Below are 25,071 nucleotides of genomic sequence, written 5' to 3' on the forward strand. Positions count from 1 at the left end.
ATATTACTATTTTCACTATTTTAAAACGTTTTTCAAAATAGTAAAAAGAAATGCCTAAAAGGTTTAGGCAGAAGGGGAAAGATAGGGTCCTCAATGACAATTGATGTACAGTTTACTGTTTACTATAAGGCTGGGCAATATGGAGCAAATATCCCAATATCTTTCACTAAATGCCTTGATACCGATATTTAGATGATAACATTGTACTGCCAAGATATATTTAGATTTTTCTTCATATAAAAAATGTAAAATGACCAAAATAAAATAGCAGATCTACAAGCTCACAACTGCTCACATCACAATGTGTTGTGAGCTTGTACTCCTGCCATATCCATCCATCCATCCATCTTCAACCGCTTATCCAGAATCGGGTTGCGGGGGTAACCGTTCCAACAGAGATTTCCAGTTTTCCCTTTCCAGAGCAACACTAGTAATTTCCTCCCGGGGGATCGCGAGGCGTTCCCAGGCCAGTGTGGAGATATAATCCCCCCATCAGGTCCTTGGTCTGCCACGGGGTCTCTTCCGAGTGGGAAGTGCAGTGAGGACCTTGCTAGGGAGAGGCTCGGGAGGCATCCGTAGATGCCTGAACCACTTAAGCTGGCTCCTTTCCAAGTGAAGGAGCAGCGGTTTTACTCCGAGTCTCTCACAGATGACCGAACTTCTCACCCAATCTCTAAGGGAGAGGCCGGCCACCCGTATGAGAAAACTCATTTCGGCCGCTTGTATCCACAATCTTATTCATTTCCTCTCATTTTAAAATGATTAATAACCTTGCTTGTCTGCATAGTATACAGTACGTAGCATCCATCAAAAGTTCTGACAAGAAGGGATACAATGAGAGAGGAGTGCTGGGGGGGTAAGAGATGAAGTTTCAGACTGCGGAGGAAAATGGGCAGTGTCTGCAGTTCTGACTGCAGGGGGGGGGGGGTGTATTCTACAGCTTTGGAGCTAGAACAATCTAAGACAGTGATTCTCAACCTTTTCTGGATCAGGGGCCCAACTTGAAAAGCTCGAAAGTGTTTTTGGCGGCCCACCCATCTGACCATTAACATGGCAGGGTTGTGTGCATGTTCGATCTTTGATTGATTGATTGATTGACAGACAGCATTGAATCAGTGTCAGCACACTCCCTCTATCCATCTCCCCCTCACTTTCACTCCCTCCCCCCCTCTCTCTCTCTCTCTCTCTCTCTCTCTCTCTCTCTCTCTGACTCCATGCTAGTTAGATCCTGATCGCCATGACATCAGGTCTCTAGAGCAGCTCAACCTGAGGGACAATATTATGAGCAATGACAGGACGAAAGCTTCAGCAGCCAACAACACCACCAGGCCAACAACAGGCTGATGTAACCCTGAAACATGGTGAGAAGATGGGAATAATATAAAAGGTTAGAAGATGATTAGGCAAAAAAGACAGAATTGCAAAAGTGATGTAGATTTGCGACCGACTTCCACAGAGAATGATAAACAGCAGCAATGCTGACTGTTTTTTGGGTCGGATTCGTGAAACATTATTCCCTGAATAAGCATTCCTTACTCCCTGTTGCTATCTGTAGTGCATTAGACACTGCAATCCTTCAAGTCTGATGCTCATGTAGCCTGGTTCCAGACGAATCTGCCATTGCAAAAGAAAATTGCCCTTGGCAGATTAGGTCTGGCCCCTCTCAATAGAGATTGTATTTCTCTCCCTCCGAAGTTGTGAGGGACCAATCAGGGCCCAGTATGCAAATATGGGGCGGGTTTATCACCAGAGGCATTTTTTGAATTTGCCCCTCGGAAATGCAGGTTCCACACAGAGATTCCAGACTAATATCTACGCAGTGATATTAGTCTGGCCATGCCAGGCTAATGCTCATGGCCTCCTAACGTGTCATCAATATGTCCGTACACGGACACATGTGTCCGTGGCAAAGACTTGGTCTTGTCTGTGGCAAATGTTTTATTTTACTTTTTACACACACCATTAAAATGTTATTTTATAAGACCCAACTACTGAATGTCAAGTCAAGTCAAGTTTTTTTCCAGAATATGTATGGCACTGATTTACTACAACACTATGGCAAAATAGGAGTCCAACTATAGTAGTGGGTTCTCAAATGTTTTATTTTCAAGGACCCCCTTAACTCTGTATATCTGCTATTTATGAACAGCAGAGGATGCCCTCCTCCTCCCCTCCTCTCTTAACCCATTCAATCATTTTAGAAAGAGGCGTGGCATCCCCTCAGGAGTGCAAACCCAAACATTCACATTCAAACACACACACACACACACACACACACACACACACACACACACACACACACACACTATTGTCTTCCCTCTCTCTCTCTCAAAAAAGGAGGCGTGTTCATCCCTCACAGCTATAAATCATTTGCTGAGTGATCTCATATACCGGCCAATCGAAAGAAAGCAGAGCCGGCGTGGGCAGGCTTATAGCCAATCAATCATCAGGAATGTGTCTGTCTGTGGGCACAGAGACAGGAAGTGAGTGAGACAATAAAAGGCAGGTCTACATTTTGTGTTTATAATAGCATGGTTGGATTGTCATCCTGCCATGTTAATTAAAGTCACAGTCATGTACAGTATACTGTATTTATGTGTGGCAGACGTGCTGTGTTGTGTCACTCTGTGTTATTCTGAGATTGTCAAAGTGGGCCCTGGTGGGCCAGAGAAGTTTGAGAACCAGTGCTGATTTTGACAGCAATTTTTTTTATAGTTTTATTCATAGTCTTTTGAATAAAATTCAGTTTAGTTTTAGTCATATTTTAGTCATCTGAAATGTTTTATTTTAGTCGACTAAATATCATAAGATTTTAGTCGACTAAATCTACAGTTGATTTTGTCGACTATAAAATGTATTTTGGGCGGGCCGTGATGCAATCAAAAATGATTTTCACTTAAAGTACAGTAGCTGCATGCCGAAAATAGGCGATCTACAAGCTCGCGCGGCGCGTTATGCGCTTGTAGATCAACTATTTTCGGTCTGTAACACCTGCACGCAACCATGATGACTTGTCTTAGTTCTACTGGATATCTTCTTCACTAACATTTTAGTGTAGTTTTTATTGACGAAATTGTCAATATATTTAGTCATAGTTTTAGTCATCAGAGCTTAGTTTTTATTTAGTTTTTATTTAGTTTGTCAGTGAAAAAAGTAGTCAACAGGAAAAAAAAGTAAAAATTGAATTTACGGTATAAAATTGCCGTTCTAAAATTCGAATATCCTATATTCTTCAATATATAGTAATAAATTACAATTCACGTTTCTATAGTAATACAAACGTGTGTGTGTGTGGTTTTACCTAATTTCACTGGCGCGTAAATAGATGTTAGACATAAATCGGCTTAAGAAATGAATTATGAGCTTAATGTCAAACCCTCCACCCACGATAAAGACATGAATCAGCTCCGCAGGACTGCACACACACACACACACACACAGTCAACATGGATCATGGCCAGTAGTAATTAGCACTAACTGCTTGTTTGTGTTTGTGATGCAATGTCAGCCCGTCTCAACGCCCCGTTAAATCACGCGTGACTTCCTGTCTGTGTTGATTCCTCTTCCTTCACGCTGTTCACCTCAGCAGCTCCTCCTCCTCCTCCTCCTCAAGACCTGTAAGGCTCCAATGGAACCCCCTCAAGTCCCTGGTTCTCAAAGTGGGGGTTCCAGGGGGTCCCCAGGGAAATGTGATTATAATCTAAATCAGTCCAACCACTTTAACCATACATCAGCCCTTTTGACAATTGCAAATCTACAAGCGTGTAGATCTGCTATTTACAGATGTGCCACTTCAAAACTTCACACGTTACTGTTCTTTCCCTGAAAGTGCCCTGAAAATGCATGCATTTCCTCCCTTTTCTGCCCTTAAAATGCACTGTTTTGCCCCTGAAAAGAAGGTGTCACTACACCCCCCCATTTTTCCCTTCAACAGACAGCCATATACATGAGAACAAAAGAATGTGTGTTGAAGGTGGTGTCAGACTCATTATGAGGCGAAAGGTGATTTGACCAGTTGCTCAAATTAATTAGCATCATAAAAGCAGTGATCATCAAAATAATTCACCATTTTAAATGCCCTTTTTTGTCCCTCTTATTGCCCTGGGAATCCCCTGAAAATTTACTGTCTTGGCGATGGCAGGACATGTGAAGTTTTGAAGTGGCACATCTGTACGTAGAACTTTATATATTCTTCCTTGTATGGGGGTCCCTGGCACAAAGTCTTTTCAGATGGGGGTTTCTATTTGAGAACATTTAATTTAGATGCTGTTACGACCCCCTGTCTAGGGTAGGGGAGGTGACATAAAAATGGAGGACGACAGCTGAATTCAAACTGAATCATTTATTTTCTTCAGCAGAAATATTTTCTTAGTTTCTCTCTTAAGTGACAAGTGACTTCAAACAATGTGCAAACAATGATAACTGAAGCTAAAGGAAACAAAGTATCTGGAAAGAACTCTTAACTGAGATCAACTATTACTAAAGGCAAAATGTTTAACGAAGGCACATAAACAAACTGAATCAAAATAAAGGTTATGAAGGTTTGGTTGGAGGATGAGAGGAATCGAGTCTCTGTTGCTGTTCAGCTGCCAATCCTCAGAGCAGTCAGTGCAAACTGAGGCTTTTGAATAGTTGGAGCCAGAGCCACAGCCAATCACGGCTAGGGTGCCGACAGGAGCAACGAATGAGAGCAGGGGACAGGGCCAGAGGCTGGACCTGTCAATCTGTAGCACAGCCTGCATACAATCAGCCACTTCACACTCACACCAGCACCACACCCATCCGCACAGCATTCACACCACCTTATATGGGATACAGAAAAGCAACAATATAACACAAGTCACAAATAATACAATAATCCAACTCATCATAAATATTCCAAATTATAACCAAACAAATTCAATAACAAAAATATAGCTGCAAGCAGCGATAATACGGGGCCAGTGAATAGAGAGAGAGAGAGACAGACATGGAAACGGAATAGATTGAAGAGAGAGAGAGTTTTGACAACAATACTTTTGAATAAGCATTTCATGTTATCTTTAACATGAAATACTCTCAAATTAGCATTTCATGTTATCTTTAACAAATGCACATACATTATTTGATGCAGTTATGTTTTGTGCAATGCAATTGAAAAGTGGAATGACCCACCCACAGACAGACAGACAAAAAGCAAAGTGCAATAATAGCACAATAAGACATGGAAAGGGAATAGATTGAAATTGAGACAAAGCAAATGATTCCAACAGGCGAATATTCTTTTCAGCGCAACCCAGCTGAGGTGGTCATATATAGGACGCAGGGGGGCAATCCCAGGTGAAAAACCTCACCCATTGACATCTCAACCTATTGCCATTGACAGGAATCAAACTCTCGACCTTTGGATTCACAGGCTGAGACACTACCTATAGGGCTATAGCTTTGTCCAGGCTGAGGTCATCTGTTGAAGATAAAAGTGAACCAGTGAAAGCAGCCGATCTACAAGCTCAGAAACATGTTGCTATCTGAAAAGTTTTGAGATTGTAGATCGGTTATTTTCACAATGAAGTTTGTCATACATTGCAAAAACATACTCTCTCCAAGAAGCATTTCATCATTACCTTTAACAGTTGCACATGTATTCAATGATACAGTCATGTTGTTTGCAATTCAACTTAAATTAAGTCTGCATCAAGTGAGGCTTGAACTGGCGACCCTGAGATTGTGAGGCCTTCATTTAAGGGAGACGCCATTGGCCCAACAGATAAGTAACTGTGAAAAAGGAGATCACACAGATGATACAGTTTCACGCAAATAGCTGAAAAATCCTGGGTTTAAGTGTTTTTCAAACTGCTCAAAATTGCGGACAATCTAAGGGCGGAGCTTACTGGTCAAAGCGATAGATGTGTTCCTCATGAGTCAAGGCACATGTGTAAGCAAGTTTCACGACTTTCGGCCAAACGAGGCATGACTTATGCCTGTTTAAAGTCTGCCTTTTCAAAAAATTGCTATAGCGCCCCCTTTTGGCCAATTGGAGTGAGATTGGTTTCAGTGATATTTGGAATGACCCTGTACATTTCTGCCAAGTTTCAAAGAAATGTGAGTCTGCATGAATGTTTTAGGCAGAGATGAATAATTTTCATAAAACTGTAATAGTTAAAATCTATCTCCTCCTGGGATTTTTGAGCAATCTGCACGAAACATTTTACACATGAACTTTGGACCACTGCCTACAAAAATTTCCAACGGATTTTCCATAAGTGAAAAAATGCAGAAGTTAGGAGCCAATGACTGTTTTTCATATAATTCAAAATGGTGGGCGATCTAAAGGTCAGAGGTCAAAAGTCAGACCACGAAAGTTGTCGGGCATGAAGAGACGCATGTGTGTATCGAAGTTTCATGGTTGTAGGTCAAACAGGGCATGAGTTGTACCTGTTCAAAGTTGGCACTTTCAATTGAGTGCTATAGCGCCACCCTTTGACGAATGAGTGTGAGAATTATTTCTTGGTAGTTTTTCATGAGCATCTACCATATGGCCGAGTTTCGTAAAAAGCGTATGCACGGTTAAGCCAGAACTGGCAAAAACAAGTATTTTTCAAACTGCTCAAAATTGCGGAAAATCTAAGGGCGGAGCTTAATGGTCAAATCGATACGTGTGTTCCTCATGAGTCAAGGCACATGTGTAAGCAAGTTTCACGACTTTCGGCCAAACGAGGCATGACTTATGCCTGTTTAAAGTCTGCCTTTTCAAAAAATTGCTATAGCGCCCCCTTTTGGCCAATTGGAGTGAGATTGGTTTCAGTGATATTTGGAATGACCCTGTACATTTCTGCCAAGTTTCAAAGAAATGTGAGTCTGCATGTATGTTTTAGGCACAGATGAATAATTTTCATAAAACTGTAATAGTTAAAATCTATCTCCTCCTGGGATTTTTGAGCAATCTGCACGAAACATTTTACACATGAACTTTGGACCACTGCCTACAAAAATTTCCAACGGATTTTCCATAAGTGAAAAAATGCAGAAGTTAGGAGCCAATGACTGTTTTTCATATGATTCAAAATGGTGGGCGATCTAAAGGTCAGAGGTCAAAAGTCAGACCACGAAAGTTGTCGGGCATGAAGAGACGCATGTGTGTATCGAAGTTTCATGGTTGTAGGTCAAACAGGGCATGAGTTGTACCTGTTCAAAGTTGGCACTTTCAATTGAGTGCTATAGCGCCACCCTTTGACGAATGAGTGTGAGAATTATTTCTTGGTAGTTTTTCATGAGCATCTACCATATGGCCGAGTTTCGTAAAAAGCGTATGCACGGTTAAGCCAGAACTGGCAAAAACAAGTATTTTTCAAACTGCTCAAAATTGCGGAAAATCTAAGGGCGGAGCTTAATGGTCAAATCGATACGTGTGTTCCTCATGAGTCAAGGCACATGTGTAAGCAAGTTTCACGACTTTCGGCCAAACGAGGCATGACTTATGCCTGTTTAAAGTCTGCCTTTTCAAAAAATTGCTATAGCGCCCCCTTTTGGCCAATTGGAGTAAGATTGGTTTCAGTGATATTTGGAATGACCCTGTACATTTCTGCAAAGTTTCAAAGAAATGTGAGCATGTATGTTTTAGGCACAGATGAATAATTTTCATAAAACTGTAATAGTTAAAATCTATCTCCTCCTGGGATTTTTGAGCAATCTGCACGAAACGTTTCACACTTGAACTTTGGACCACTTTCTACAAAAATTTCCAACGGATTTTCCATAAGTGAAAAAATGCAGAAGTTAGGAGCCAATGACTGTTTTTCATATAATTCAAAATGGTGGGAGATCTAAAGGTCAGAGGTCAAAAGTCAGAGTGTGAAAGTTGTTCAGCATGAGGAGACGCATATGTGTATCCAAGTTTCATGGCTGTAGGTCAAACAGGGCATGAGTTGTACCTGGTCAAAGTTGGCATTTTCAATTGAGTGCTATAGCGCCACCTTTGGACGAAAGATTGTGAGAATTATTTTTTGATCGTTTTTCATGACCATCTACCATATGGCCGAGTTTCGTAAAAAGCGACAGCGCGGTTCAGCCAGAACTGCGAAAAGTGGCAGAAGAAGAAGAAGAAGAAGAAGAAGAAGAAGTGACAGAATACTGCCAATAACAATACGTGTACAGAGCAGAGCTCTGTCCCCGTAACTAGAAAATGTGCTCCTCGGAGCACAGGTCTCCGCCAGTACCGTTCCTGATTAATCCTGTCTTACCTCACTTCAAAAGATATAAATGATCTTTTGAAGTGACACACACATTCATCATGCGTCTCGCTAGCCAATCAAAGCACACCCTTTCAACATATTGTCACGTGAAGATTGACCAATGTTAGCTTGGTGGACACACGGAAGGACGAGAACGAAAACACAGTCTCCTGGCGGAGACAATAAAATACATATTTGAAAAGAATATCATTTTAAACTATAATCATACGCTGAACAAGGAAACCGCACAGTGAACGTTATAATATTTAACAACAACAAACATGAGTCAGCTTATTAGATCTGCTACTTTGGAAAATTTGAGGAAATGTTTACCTGACAATGACAATGTCATTAATGTTTACCTGACAATGACAATGTCATTCATGTTTACCTGACAATGACATGCCCAAATTAGGGACTTCAAGTTGAAAGTGAAAAATGAAAGTGAAAGTGAAAAATGTGAACATATCAGCTGCATACCCATCAGCCTACACCCCCTGGCTCTACTCTCCGTTTGTAACTCTCTATGACAGGGGTCTTCAACAGGGGGTCCAAGACCCCTAGGAGTACTCAGAGTTACTACAGGGGGTTCGCCAAATCGTATTTTTGAGTGGTGCCAACCACTCCTATACATGACTTTGTCCGTGTGTCCGTATGTATGTATGTCTGTCCAATAAACAAACATTGATGACAACATCAATACGGGGATCAATACGGGGCTCATCAAAGGCACCACTCTCTTCACACAGGGTGTGATTTTTTTTTTACATTAACCACTTAGCATTCCTCCTGTTCTGAGGAGAACTTGAGTCAAAATAGCAGATCTACAAGCTCACAGCTGTAGTCTGAAGACTCACCTCTTCAGACTACACTTTTAGCCCGTAGCACTTGCCCTAGTAGCCGTTCAGACCCACATCTGAAAATGTTTTGTTTCCAGGGTCCCCCATACAAGATGTTTAAAAACAATATTCAAAAATATTTCTAACATATTCCAAATGTATAACTTTTTTTCCCCTGAAGATTGTTTTTGATGCTACATTAAACTATTTAGCTGGGGATCCCCTGGAACCTCAAGGAGCCCAAGGGGTCCCTGGACCCCACTTTGAGGACTACCGAGCTTTACACTATATCACTCATTAGACCTATACAAATTACAACTAAAGAAAAATAAAATAATATACCTCAAATTGGAATGAATGACAATCATAACATAACTAGAAACATATTTGACTCTAGTCTAAGCAGACAATACACTGAGGCAGACTACCTAACCACAGTAACAGGTAAGAACCTGTGCAAGACATTGCCAATGTACAGACAGACAGACAGACAGACAGACAGAGTGATCATAGTTTGGCAACAGAGAAGGGCAGACACAGACACACCTGGCTGCCCAGAGAGGTATTGTCATTCCCAGAGCTATAGAGACAGGGTTACACTTCCCAACACAACGTAAAAACTACACAAAGGGAGGAATTCTTTCCGAAAATGTGAAATAAAAAAGTTAGGTAAGAGCTTTCTGCCCGACAGCGACAAAATAGCACGTCTGGAATCTTTGAATATTGAGGTTTCCTGCTTTACCACACAAGCACAATCATGAGCCAAAACTCAGCCACAAGGAATGAGCCGCCGTCACTGTGCTTATTGTTATTATTTTTAACCAACTTCTTCATTCCTACCTCGGTTTACCTGTCTACCTGCCATGGCATTCTGCTATGTAGACAGGCAGGAAGGTAAGAGTCAGGAGGAGTTCCCCCAAAAATATTACTTCTTTCATATCAATTACACACCCCAGGAAGCCTTGAATTTGTGTCCTACGCCAATAATTTGACCGGAGGAGTCTCCATTGAGTGTGTAATTGATAGAAAATAAGTAATTTTTGGGGTGAACTACTCCACATTAAACCCTGGTGTGGTCCCTATTTTGTACGTCATGTAGGCAACAATTTTCAAAGAAATTTAAAAAATAGTGAAAATACATGAAACTGATCTACAAGCTTAAAAACGTTTAATATTCAAAAATAGTGAAAATACATGAAACTGATCTACAAGCCTAAAAATGTTTAATATTCAAAAATTGTGAAAATACATTAAACTGATCTACAAGCCTAACAAAAAAAATATAGGTAATTTACAAAAAATGTGCATGTCGCTGTTGTGCAATGAAGTATAAAGTAACGCTGAAGTTATTCATTGATTTGTTTGTATATTTACCAAAAAATATATTCAAACACTTTAATCCGATTAATCAAAAAAGTAATCCACAGAATAATTGCGACAAAAAAGAAATATATACTGGCAACCCTAATTAACACTCAGGGGATTACAACTGTATGACTATCAAGCAACACTGCTTTGCTGCAGTAGCATTGTGGTTTTGTTTTTAACCCATTAAAACCCTTAAGACCTGAAGCCGATTCTTTAATGTCCCCTAAAAAAAAGCTTTTCTGAAAAACCTATGTTTCTATGTCAGTGGTTCTCAAACATTTTCATGTCAAGGACCCCAACATAATATGTATTTTGCCGCAGACCCCCCCCCCCCCATCTCGAAATATTTTGTTCCAGGGACCCCCAGAAGCAACGATTAGAGTTACAAATGTTCGCTTCAAAAATATATATATTCATAGATTTGCTAAAATGTTTGCAATTTAAAAAAAAAAGCAGATCTACAAAAAAATAATGCTTTTTTAGCTCAAATCAAAAAGTGACACAGAAGCGTTCCAGGTCTTTTTTTTGTCCACATTTGATTACCCTGGATTGTATCCTCGGACGAGTTTTCTTTTGTTTTGTTTATAGATTCTGATGTTTGTACCAATATACCCTGGAAGCACCACCGTGTGTCATGGCCCTACATCCCCATAACATGTACAAGTGCTTGCTTACCAGTCAAATCAGACCGCTTGTGTTGTGAAATATTCCATTTGTTTTGTTTTTTCCAGGCAAGCTGGAATTGTTTCCTCTGGTCCTTCTAATGCTATGGACCAGAGCTAGGGAATTGTGAAAGCTAGATTTAGATCATGCATTTGATTTTTCATGTTATTTAGTCTTCAGCCAAAAAACTGAAAACATTGCAAAATGTTTTCAGTCCCATATTGGCCTTTTTTCTCTACTCCATCTATCAGCTGCATGTAGCTGCTAATATTAAATTCAATATGCAAATGCTGGCGTACATCTATAAATCACCCTTAAGGTTACATGATGTAGGCTGAATAAAGGCTTGTGTGTTAAGCTGTCATAATGTAGTGTAGGATTTTTTGAATGCAACTGATACCTGCATATCAATATTTGCAAGATGGGGAAAGCCCTTGTGTAAAACAGTCTATACCTTTCCTGAGTTTTGTGATGATTCTATTCTAACTATATTCATAATTATTTATACTTCACCTTGTATTTAACGTTACCATAACCCAGTGACAAAACTACAGTTTCAATTGGAGGTAGACAAGGATCAAAAGGCTATACAAAGGAGCCTGCAGATAAAGACTGCAAATAAAGACGTCACGTCCTTTTCTGAAAGAACCAAGAATGGATTAAGGCCGTGAAAATAGGGGTGTTCGATATTGAAAAATATACTATCACGATATTTTTCAAGAAATATCACGATAGACGATATACATCACCATAATTGTTTTATGTTCGTTTTTATGATTATTATTATTTTATGATTATTAATAACATATATGATGATTAATTATATTATATGATTATAACATTTTCATAAGATATGATCATGGGGCACCTATAATCATTATATTATATAATGAATCATCATATCTTATTAATTAATGTGTTCACAGACAGACAGGCTACATACAGATATATAGATAGATAGATGGATATAATATTCGTTTTTATGCTGCTGATAGATAGGTAGATATAGATATAATATTCGTTTTTATGCTGCTGATAGATATAGATATAATATTCGTTTTTATGCTGCTGATAGATAGATATAATATTCGTTTTTATGCTGCTGATAGATAGATACAGTATAGATATAATATTCGTTTTTATGCTGCTGATAGATAGATATATAGATATAATATTCGTTTTTATGCTGCTGATAGATAGATACAGTATAGATATAATATTAGTTTTTATGCTGCTGATAGATAGATATATAGATATAATATTAGTTTTTATGCTGCTGATAGATAGATATATAGATATAATATTAGTATTTATGCTGCTGATAGATAGGTAGATATAATATTAGTTTTTATGCTGCTGATAGATAGATAGATAGATACAATATTAGTTTTTCATTCGGTGTAGTGGCGGTCGCTCAAGCTGAGTCGGGTGTAAGGGCGGTCTCAAGCTGAGTCAGGTGTAGTGGCGGTCTCTCAAGCCGAGTCAGGTGTAGTGGCGGTCTCTCAAGCTGAGTCGGGTGTAAGTGGCGGTCTCTCAAGCTGAGTCAGGTGTAGTGGCAGTCTCTCAAGCTGAGTCAGGTGTAGTGGCGGTCTCTCAAGCTGAGTCGGGTGTAGTGGCGGTCTCTCAAGCTGAGTCAGGTGTAGTGGCGGTCTCTCAAGCTGAGTCGGGTGTAGTGCCAGTCTCTGTAGCTGAGCCTGTTCTAAGGGTAGTCTCTGAAGCTGAACCTGAGGCAGTTACTGGACCTGAACCTGAGGCAGTTACTGGTCCTGGTAACAGTAAGGACAATTCACAGTCAAGCACTTTAAAGATGGATGAATTCTCTGACAGCCCGGCTCTTCGAAGTATGTATTCATCTAATGAAGCTTGCAATAATTATCTGGATGACACTTTAGAATTGAGGCAAGAATTTCCCGCAAATCTAAAATCTACACCCATACCTCACTCCCACCCAACTGAAACCGTATGGGATAAAGCCTCTGTGGTGCCACGAAAACTTTATCAGTCACACTCACAGTTTGTTCCCCCAACGCACACTGTTGAGTCGGACTCACAGTTTGTTCCCCTAACAAACACTGTTAAGTCAGACTCGCAGTTTGTTCCCCCAACAAACCTTGTGAGTGACCGGAAGATGTTCATGAACCCGAGCAACCCCAGCGTTAAACACCTGCTGCCTCCTTCAGCCTCAATGATTCCTGGTGGCAATTCAAAGAAACACACTGGCCTACCGATGATGAGGAGGGCCCAGGCTGACGGTACTGCTGCTCTCCCCAAGGAGGCCACGGGAATCCCCAGGACCGTTGTCCCCGACGCCAAAGGAATTCCTAAGGCCATAGGAATCCCCAAGGCCATGGTCACACGTAGCGCAGAAACAGTTGGGCCTTCTGTAGGAGCTGTGCTACCTGGGGCTGGTTTAAGGAAACGTCAGGGCGGTGGTCTACCTTTACCCACTCAGAGAGCCATGCTAGCTCTCAGACCCCCTTTGACAAGAAGCATGGCAGGATTGGCAGCAAAAGCATCTGTTGAACCAACAGTTCACACGAATGCAGCCCCTGCCGTCCCATTATTGAAGATTGGCCAGCCACCAAACAGGAAGGACTTGAGGAGTGGCTCCTAAAGTGGGGAGGCTGCTTTGTTAGCAAAAAGGAAGAAGATGGATGTTCCGGTGCCCTCTTCTAGTGCTGCAGGGCCTTCCCAGACAGTGAAGACTGGCCAATCACAAACCCTGAAGAGGCCTGGCAACAGACTGGCTTTGCCTGGAGAAAAACAGAAGACAATTGATGATCCAGTGCTGCCTAAAGCCTCCTCAGCTCCATCTCAGCCAGGAAGGGCAGCTAGAGGGCTGCAGCCACCTACAGCAAACCAGAGAGCGCCGCCTCCCAAAGTCCAAGACTGCGCCGTAGCCCAGAGACAACTGGGAGAGGCTCAGCAAGAAATCAGACGGCTGCAAGAATTACTCCATGAAAAAGAATGAAGGCCAACTTTTTATTTTATTTTTATTACCAGATTTTAATTCTTTGTCCCAGAGTTTATTAATAAAGGACTTAACTGTAAAAATAAAAAAAAGAAGCGTTCCAGGTCTTAAAGGACAACTTTAGTTTTTTACAACCAAGGTTTATATTTTAGCTTGTAATTAAAGCAAATAAAAGATGAGGGTTATTTTTTTTTCATTTACTGCTTTCTATAGTTTTAGCAATTTTTGCGATATTTTTTACAGTGGGCGGGGGCATTCTGTCCGGTGGCTAAATATGCCTTTTTTTACACAATAAAAAAGGTCCTGTGGTCTTTGATGGCCAGATGTGAGTTATTGGGGGCTAGAAGAGCTACTGTAAATAATAATAAAGAAAACACAAGGTTATTGTGTAAAAAAAGACATATTTAGCCACCGGACAGAATGCCCCCGCCCACTGTAAAAAAGATCACGAAAATTGCTAAAACTACAGAAAGCAGTACATTTAAAAATTTTAACACTCATCTTTTATTTACCTTAATTACAATCTAAAACATAAACCTTGGTTGTAAAAAAACAAAGTTGTCCTTTAAAGCATTAAGACCGGGAACGGCGTCTGTGTCATTTTTAGATTTCTTTAGCTATTCAAAAAATATCAGATATACAAGCTCTCTGCCATTTAAAAAAAAATAAGGAATTGTGAAAATGTATGCAAATCTTTATATATACAGTATACACATTTCAATTCAAATCTTTGCTTCTGGGGATTCTACAAATTCTACAAAAGAAATAATTCTTCTGAAACCGTTTTTTGGATGTTGCTAAAATATCAGTGGTTCTCAAACTTTGGGTGGTCAAGGACCACCCAAAATGATGTCTGAGGACCTCCCCATCTCAAAATATTTTGTTTCAGGGACCCCCACCAGAAGCAAAGATTTGAGTTAAAAATGTGTATATATTCAAAAATGTGCATACATTTTCACAATTCCTTTTTGTTTAAATAGCAGAGAGCTTGTATATCTCTGCTAATTTTGAATAACCAAGGAAACCTAGTCACACAAATGCGTTCCCGATCTTAATGGGTTTCTCTTGATTTCAAAACAATTTGACTGGCGCGAGAGACAACGCAGCCCACGACAGCGTTCTTTACTGCCACTCAGTCACTCAGTCGGTAACCGCCTTCCATTCCGACATCTCACTACTCCGACTAGTGGCTTCCGCGTGCGGTTAGGGTTAGGGTTAGGGTTAGGTATAGGGTTCGTTAACGTCGGAAAGGAGACATGTCGGAAAGGCGACATGTAACCCACTCAGTCTGTCTCTCTCTCTCTCCGTCACCTTCATTCCTCCGATTCTCTCCCTCCACCCAGGGACGTGCACAGATAGACTCTAGGTGGTGCTAGAGCACCTGCCCTTTGCCCTCTTGACCAGAAGTGCCCTTTTTCAGTTTACAGCAGGGGTCTTCAACAGGGGGTCCGGGACCCTTAGGGGGTCCTCAGAGTTACTACAGGGGGTCCACCAAATCTTTGTGCGATATGATTTTTCTTTTTAACCATAACCACTCGAAACCTAGCATCCCTTTTCTGAGGAGAACTTTAGCCAAATTGTGAGCTTGTAGATCGGCTATTTTTGCCAAAGAATTATAGGTGTAGAGGGGAAAAAGAGCAGCAAAAGTTTATCTGAAACACAATTTTATACAATGTAGAGGGGGTCCCTCACCCCCTCTCAGCTAGGGGGTCCTTGTCCTGAAAACGTTGAAGACCCCTGGTTTACAGTATGTAGCCCATGGTGACATCGATCAATTCTGGATTAAAAGCTTCTAATATATTAACAATTCTCCAAAATGTGCGTTGCAATTTTCTTCTATAAATCTCACACTACTAAGGCAGCAAGGTGCCCTTTTTTTTTACTTGAGCACCTGCCCCTCAAAATGTCTGTGCACGCCACTGCCTCCACCCATTTGTAACATGTCCCCACCCTTTCCTCATCCCTCCATTCATTCTCGCGATGCGACACATTGTGTGAGCTTGTAGATCTGCTATTTTCAAAAGGATTTGTATAAATTCTATACATTTGTGAAATGGGGCATTCTGCATAATGAGTACCTTTTACTTTTGGTACTTTAAGTACATTTTGATACTTTTGTACTTTCACTCAAGCAAATTTAGAATTCCGGACTTTTGCTTGTAACGGAGTACTTCTACATTGCAGTATTGATACTTTATACCCAAGTAAAACATTTAAGTACTTTTTCCACCACTGCCTGTGAGCTGCTGCTGCTGGTGTGTGTTGTCAGGCCGACTGTGCCGTTACCCTGGTGTTCTCCGGGGGGACCTGGCTACGACGCCGTGGCCCTGACGGGGGAAACAACATGACTTTTGGCTTTTTTGTTTTTGTTGAGGCTCTGCCAGCATCAAGGTCACATAAGGCTCAGAGGGAGAGAGTCGTACAGAGGGTCCTGCAGTAAACAACAACAGTCACAACACGTTACGTAGTGCAGCTTTAACCGTTCACTGAAGGAAGCTGGGAACAAAAATGATGTTCATTCATTCGTCCTTTCTTTTGAACTTGAAAGTTAAATAACCCTGTGATCAGGTTTAGAGTAATGTCAGAGGCTCCGAGTACATCTGACCTTGTTCCCCCCAAAATGCAGCTCAAACATGGGGTAGCACTCTACTATGCTGCCACCATAATGTGGAATGACCTACCAAAAGACATCAAGGTTTTGGACTCCCTACCCAAACTCAAAATCTAACATAATTCCTGTCCTCAAAATACAAGTGAGCTTAGTTTAACTCCTCATACACCTTGATAGTAGAATTGTAGAATTTGAATTGCCTTGCTGTTGAAATGTGCAATACAAATCAACCTCCCTTGTCTTGCCTTGTCAGAATAAGTTCAGCAGACTGTGAGAGTCCCATGCTTTAATAATGTGCACACAATCCATGGGACGCAGTCCTTCCTGAATCTGAGCCAATACAGCCCACTCATCATCAAAGATTACAGCACCCCCATCAGGCCAAATGTGGCCGTACTACACATGGAATTGATAATTACCAATGGTGGAAAGTAACTAAGTACAGTACAGTTTTACTTTCCCCCCCCCCCATACATTCACTTCTACTCCACTACATCTCAGAGATAAATGTTGCACTTTTACTCCAGTACAATTATTTGAAAACTTTAGTCACTAGTGATGTTGTAGATGTTGATTATTATTACAAAAAATAACCACTTCAGCCCTATGTCAACTTTGGCTATTTGAAAATAGCCGATCTACAAGCTCGCAACGCGTTGTGAGCTTGTAGATCTGCTATTTTCAAAAGCCTTTTACACTTTCTACATAACTAGTACTTTTGGTACTTTAAATACATTTTGATGCCAATACTTTTGTACTTTTACTCTAGTAAATGTTTAATTGTGGACTTTTACTTGTAACAGAGTATTTCTACATTGCAGTATTGATACTTTTACATAAGTAAACAGAGTACTTTTTCCACCACTGATAATTACCATACTACATTATGATGCAAAGTTTTGTCTCATGCAAGGAAACAATAACCACCATCATCATCATCATCATCATAATTATCATCATCGTCTATGAATTGAATATCAAGGACCTCATTGGAAACAAGACCGCAAGGGCTTTTATGAATGGACCTTTTAGACAAAGTATTTTAAATGTAACTGTGCTGTTTTACATTTTTTGCCTAATAAAATATACAATCAATCATAAGTATCACTATAAACATCACATCATCAGAAGAACACCAACAGCAGTGTCTAATCCTACAGGCCGGCCATGCAACAGTGCCCTCTTTAGGCCAGGAGAGAAATGACAACCATGCTGACCCCATCACTCACTACTATCAGTCCTGAGAAGAGAGGAGAGGAGGAGAGGAGAGTCAGCTACAGTCTAAAGGTTTATTTTTTCACATCAGGGGCGTATTTATCATGTAATCAATTCACCCCCCAAAAAAATCTTCAAACTGTTGTTTGTGTCACGATTCATACAAACAAGGATGATTTTGTCAGTGTATAGCCTACAGAATACAGCCTGGCATCAAGCCTCAAGTATGAACGAGGCATCAACTATTACCCTTCTGATGTGAAATAATTGATGCTGCCAATTTGCATATCATTTATTCATTATCCCCGGTGTGTGAAGAGCTTCAGAGATGCGCGCACACACACACACACACACACACACACACACACACACACACACACACACACACACACACACACACACACACACACACACACACACACACACACACACACACACACACACACACACACACACACAGCCATTATCTTAAACTGACATTCAGGAGAGGAGCTGGGGCATAAAATAACATCCGTATCTAAGGCAAAAAATTACCCGAGGCACAGTCAGAGAGGAGGGCAGTGTGTGTGTGTGTGTGTGTGTGTGTGTGTGTGTGTGTGTGTGTGTGTGTGTGTGTGTGTGTGTGTGTGTGTGTGTGTGTGTGTGTGTGTGTGTACACACACGGTTATGTAAGCCAGTATGAAGGAGTTCCTGGACCACCAGACAGAGCTGCCTGTTGGTATCTATGGCAACGACAAGGATGCAGGCCACGAGGGTGCATGGAAGGACAGAGAAGGAGACGAGGTTCACCTCCTGTCCTGTGCCCTACTCTAATGCTGCTGGGACACAGGACTTTAAACACTGACACCATTACATTTATATGAACCATACAATACTATGTATGTAATACTAATAATGTGTTTATCTTTGGAAAACAACTTTAAAGAGGTGGTGCCATGGTTTTGCACTTTTTCTGTTTTTCATGTGTCTATGAGGTTGATAGAACTTCATTAAGCCCCCTGGTGGTGTTTTTATGGTGTTTTATATCTTGTCTGACTATTTTGAGTTTCTACCTGGAGGCTGAAACCTTGAAGGTCAAACGTGCCAATAGAAAAACAGCCCTTTAGTGACATAGTAGAAATATACCCTCCCCCTCATTATCATAACACAACAGGTGTGGGCATGAGGAGGGACTAGGACAACAGGTGGGTGGTGCTAAGGTGGTGGAGGAGGTGCTAAGGTGAGAACCAGGTATACTTAATGAACTGGAGGCTTGTCCACAAAAACATAATTTTAACAATTTCTGTATAATTTTTTGAAAAAAATCTTCCTCCTAGTATAACCATAATACCTGATGATTGTTTTTTTTTGGGGGGGGGGGATCACTGAAAATCACGGCACCCCGTCTTTAAAAGGACAATTTCATTATCTCGAATCGATACTGAAACGTTAATTTCATTCTTTAAATAACTCAATGTGTTAACTAACGTCCACAAGTATATCAGTATACATCTGCTGCTACGCTCACGTTTATATCTTATCTCAGGTACTATGTGTAATTATGTAGATCATTTGTGTTTGTTTGTTTTTATCTCTTTTTTCCCCTTGCCCCCCCCCCCCCCCCCCCCCCCCCCCCCCTTCGTCTTCCCTTTCTTTTTTCTATCCACAAGTTTCCTAGGGCGTTGTGGGCATCACTTCCTGTCGATTTGATCCAATGAAATCGACAGGAATGATGCCCACAACGCCCTAGGAAACTTGTGGATAGAAATAACAATACGATGAAACTATGCACGAAAACAAATTTCACCCACTTTTTTACTTCTGTAAACCTGTGATGTGACAACAAAGCTGATTCTGATTAATCAGACTGATCGATTAAGTTGATTATTGACATGTCGATTTATTGACATAAGAAATTATTTGATTCAGATTAACCTATTGAAATCCTAGGCCTAGGGCTGTCGCAATTACAAAATGAAAGTTGATGATTAATTGTCATGCAAATAATGAACAATTTAATTGTGCTTTTGGTATTGAACATTGGAACATCAGTACTGTATGAATACAAATTTAATTTCTGTTTGCCTTTTAAGGCTTCGTAATCAAAAGTTGCACAGGGCAGATGATGACAAATAACTTAAATATACAAAGGAATTACTGACATATTTAATAATAACTTTGGAAACTGGAAAATAGTGTAAACAGCAGATCTACAAGCTGGAAACATGGAAACAATTATGCAAAAATAATTGCAATTATCTCAAATAATTGTGATTAGGCGATGATCTAATAATTGTGACAGGCCTACCCAGGCCTGGTGTGCAGTGAGTCATGCTGATCAGAAGTCCATGAATCAAAGCCTGCCATTATTATTACCAGGCTGAGTATAGCTGCAACTCAACATGCATGAAGAAGAACACAGGGACTGTAAAAATAGCGCACCACGTCACTAGGAACTAATGTAGCCCGACGCAAGAGACGGGGGGGAAGTTGAGAGTTGGCGCACTTACGCATGCCACCAAGAGGCTCACTTTCTTTGCATTTTTCAGTTAAAATAATAAGCATCATATCATATAAACCAGTCGTTCTCAAACTTTTTCATGCCAAAATGATATGTATTTGGCAGCGGACCCCCATCTCAAAATATTTTGTTCCAGGGACCGCCAGAAGCAAAGATTTGAGTTACAAATGTTTGCTTAAAAATATAAAATGTTCACGTTTTTTCTAAAATAGCAGATGTACAAGCTCATAGCGCGGCACTCGGTGCCGCGCTATGAGCTTGTATATCTGCTTTTTTTGAATAGCCAACGTATAAAATATGGATAAAGGGGTTAAAATGATTGTGACGCTTTATTAACAAATTTTGCCCCCCTGGGGGTCTCCGGACCCCACTTTGAGAACCAATGATATAGACCAGAACGTGATATTTTAACGTTTGTATACAAACAGGGTATTTGCAGGTAGAATGTCTATTATGGACGTTTTTAGAATATAAAATAAATAATCCAGAACATTAGCTATGTCTAGTTTGTCAACCTGTGGATATATTTATTAAGATATACATATATTAATCCTGAAAAGTGACAGTTTTGGAACAGAGGTTTCCACCCGACAGAGACGACACGCGGTATGAATGACGTTTAATCACACACACACACACACACACACACACACACACACACACACACACACACACACACACACACACACACACACACACACACACACACACACACACACACACACACACACACACACACACACACACACACACCCTTGCATCAAGGGGTTTCCATGGAGACGGACATGATGCTGTCAGGCTCAGTGGTGGAAAAATTACTCAAATTCTTTACTTAAGTAAAAGTATCAATACTGCAATATAAAAATACTCTGTTACAAGTAAAAGGCCAGAATTCAAAATGTAGTTGAGTAAAAGTACAAAAGTATTCACATCAAAATTGACTTAAAGTACCAAAAGTAAAAGTACTCATTATGCAGAATGTTCCATTTCAAATCTTCATATGAATAAAAATCTTTTGAAAATAGCATATCTACAAGCTCACAATGCGTCGCATCGCAACGCATTGTGAGCTTGTAAATCGGCTGTTTTCAAATAGCCAAAATGTTTATAGGGCTGAAGTGGTTAATCTATGTTTTGTAAGAATTAAAATCTACAAAGTAACTAGTAACTAAAGTGTTTGCCTCCGAGATGTAGTGGAGTAGAAGTAAAAGTATAAGTATAAGTAGTATATAAGTATAACTCCAGTAAAGTACAAATACCTCAAAATTGTACTTAAGTACAGTGCTTGAGTACATGTTACTTTACAGCACTGGTCAGGCTATCATTATTTCTGTGATGTGATGAACACGTGTCATGCTGTCCCACTCTTAAGGCTAATATATGTTTTGCCTCACTTTGAATAACTACAAATTAGCCTTTAGTTATCGGCAGCTGTGTACAGTATGGGCGTTGGGTGTTATTATTACGTGTGTTCTATTGAGCAGACTGAACTGTCCACATGCTGTAGGTTCTTTTCTTCTTTTTTTAAATGGTGCTACTGTAAATACTGTAGCAATTAAAGTGGTTCTTTGGCTTTGGATCTTTGTATCTGCCTGTGTGTCTGAACGCAGCATTAGTCCATCTACGTACTAGAGGTGCAACAGTTAATAGAACAAATCAATTTAATGGACTATAAAATATAATCAGTAATTTAATAAAATAATTGATTAATAATCCACATTTTGTATGGTGAAAAAAGAAAATTGTGAAAATAGGCGATCCGCTATTTTCTAAATTTTTGCACGAACCTCAAAGTATAAAATAGGGCTTAAGTTGTTAATTGATTTGTTCATATAGAAGAATTGTAAACGTTTCAAAGATATATATATATTAAAAAAACACGCTTCTCCATTATTGTATAGAATAATCGCTACACGATTGTTGCAGCCCTACAGCATCCTTACAGTAGTAGAGTAACATTTCATCTCCCAATGGAATAATAATGTAAAGTAGAACAGTACCGTACAATATGGGACAGAATGAGGCTAGCATAAAACATTCAAATAATAATACAAAAGACAGAGAGGATAAAAGAGGCTGAATGACAGAGAGGGGATGAGTGAAAGAGAGCGAGAGTGTGCGTGCGTGCGTGCGTGAGTGCGTGCGTAAAGTGCAGACTTAGACATGTAGAACAATGCAGTTAACTGGGTCGCCATTAAGGACCGACTTCTTCAAACAGCTGGCGACATCGGGCCATGACGGGGTCATGTGTGTGTGTGTGTGTGTGTGTGTGTGTGTGTGTGTGTGTGTGTGTGTGTGTGTGTGTGTGTGTGTGTGTGTGTCTGTTAGGGCATTCGACCTACAGTATGAATATTCGATTTATCGATTTGATTATTAAAAACTAGGGGACAGCCCTAACAGGTTGAGTGCGTTATGGCTAAAAGGACCCTGTGAGGTTGTGCCGCTATGGGAATACTATGGGAATATAGAGTATAGTATAGAGTCTTTGTTCAGTAACAGGGTTCTCCTCATCTCTCTGGCTCTTTAGTAAACAGAACATTCCATTTGTACACTTTCAGAGTTACAGACCTGTTATGGTTATTCAGGACTAGCTCTTTATGTGTTTCTGGTAATATTATTGTCCACTCATTTTGTATGTCTGTGGCAAAAATGGAATTGTGACCAAAATGTCCACCACAAGCAGTGTTGCCAGATTCTGTGAGAGAAACAAGCAACCATGTCTTGGAAAACCAGCCCAAAAGAAGCAACTATGGGCCACATGAGCACTTTAACATATACATCAGCTATTTGAAAATAGAAGATCTACAAGCTCACATCTCACAAATCTTGCAGGGAAATTATAATAAGCAGATCTGGCAACCCTGACCACAAGTCAGCATGGCGATGACCCCTGCAGATTCAGACAGCACATCCACCAGCAGTCCTCCCAGTCACAGTTGGTCACAATATTGACTCAATAACTACAGGTCAAAACAGGCCCGATCAATAAGCTATTCTTACATAGAATGCGCCCCAAACCAATCCATTTTTTAAAAATTGATTGGTTTTGTCATGCATCAATGATTTGGGATGAATATGGATGATAGTATACTACCAGGTTCACCAGGTTCACCCGAGAATATGGACACTACTAAGGTTTAAGTGGTGAATGAAAGGTGGTGCTGCCTAGTGCCTGCCATCCGGCGAGCTTAAAGACGATGTTAAAGTGATGTAAAGGTAAATAATTCATCAGTCATACAACAACACTCAGTCTGAACCCAGAGCCTCTCTCCTCCCCCTGTCTGGAGGAGTACCAGAGTACAGCTTTCAGCACTAGACCAGCAGCAGAACCAGTGTTCATTTTGACAGCAGTCTTTGGAATAAAATTCTGTTTAGTTTCAGTCATTAGTCACTTGAAATGTTTTACTTTTAGTCTAGTTTTAGTTGACTGAATACCATATGATTTAAGTCGACTAAATCTACAGTTGATTTAGTCGACTAAAATGTATTTTTGGCAGGCCGTGATGCCATCGAAATGGCTGTTTTTCACTTGGCTGCGTGCCGAAAATAGCCGGTCTACAAGCTCGCGCGCGCACCCATGATGAATTGTTTTAGTTCTACTGGATCTCTTCTCCACTAGTTCCCTCCCTAACATTTTAGTCTAGTTTTTATTTGTTGACGAATTGTCAGTATATTTAGTCATAGTTTAAACCAATAAAGTTTTAAACAACTAAAGTTTTAAACAACTAAAGTTTTAAATAATTAAAGTTTCAAACAATTAAAGTTTCAAACAATTAAAGTTTCAAACAATTAAAGTTTTAAAACAATAAATGTTTTAAAACAATAAATGTCCAAAACAATAAACGTTCCAAACCAATAAATGTTTTAAAACAATAAATGTCTAAAAGCAATAAATGTTCCAAGTGTCTTTAAACAATTATACAAATAACATAAAGACACATCTTCAGAAAAATAACTGATCCACAAGCTTGTAGATCAGCTCTTTTTCACTTGGCATTTTAAACCTTTTTTAAACATGGCAAATTCATGAGTTCTACATTTTAGTAGTTTTAAATCAAATACAGCATTTTAGCTTTGTAACATTGTATTCTTTTGTATTTTATACTTTTCAAAACAAAAACGAGGTCAATGCTGCAATGCTCTTTGCAATGTGTTCCTTAATTTAGCAGTTAAAACATGTCACATTAAGACACATTACAAATACATTAAACAGCAACTCAAAACCAAAGTAAAGTAAAACATTCTACTGACCATTGGCGTCTTTCTCCTTTCTCCCTGGAGTTGTTTGTTTGAGTGATCACCCCAATCTGTTAATGAGCGACCATTTTGCTGCTGCACTTGGGAAGTGTAGTCCTGTTTGAGCAGTTGTAGTTTTTGACCATATTAGGAAGAGGATCTGACAATGAAGCTCCACTCCTGAGTCAAAGCTCCAGTTTTGACTTAACAGTAGCTTAGTTTTTATTTAGTTTTAATTTAGTTTTCTTCAGTGAAAAAAGGTAGTCGACAAATCTGCTACTTTTGATACTTTAGTGTGAATTTGAATCTTAAAAAGTATAAATCTTTTGGACATATGAGGTTTCCACCCCGATAGAGTCTATCTAGAGAGCATGTATTATTATTATTGTAAAATGACACACACACACACACACACACACACACACACACACACACACACACACACACACACACACACA

Source organism: Gymnoscopelus microlampas (genome assembly GCF_963454915.1).
Source record: "Gymnoscopelus microlampas genome assembly, chromosome: 12".
Classification (NCBI taxonomy): domain Eukaryota; kingdom Metazoa; phylum Chordata; class Actinopteri; order Myctophiformes; family Myctophidae; genus Gymnoscopelus; species Gymnoscopelus microlampas.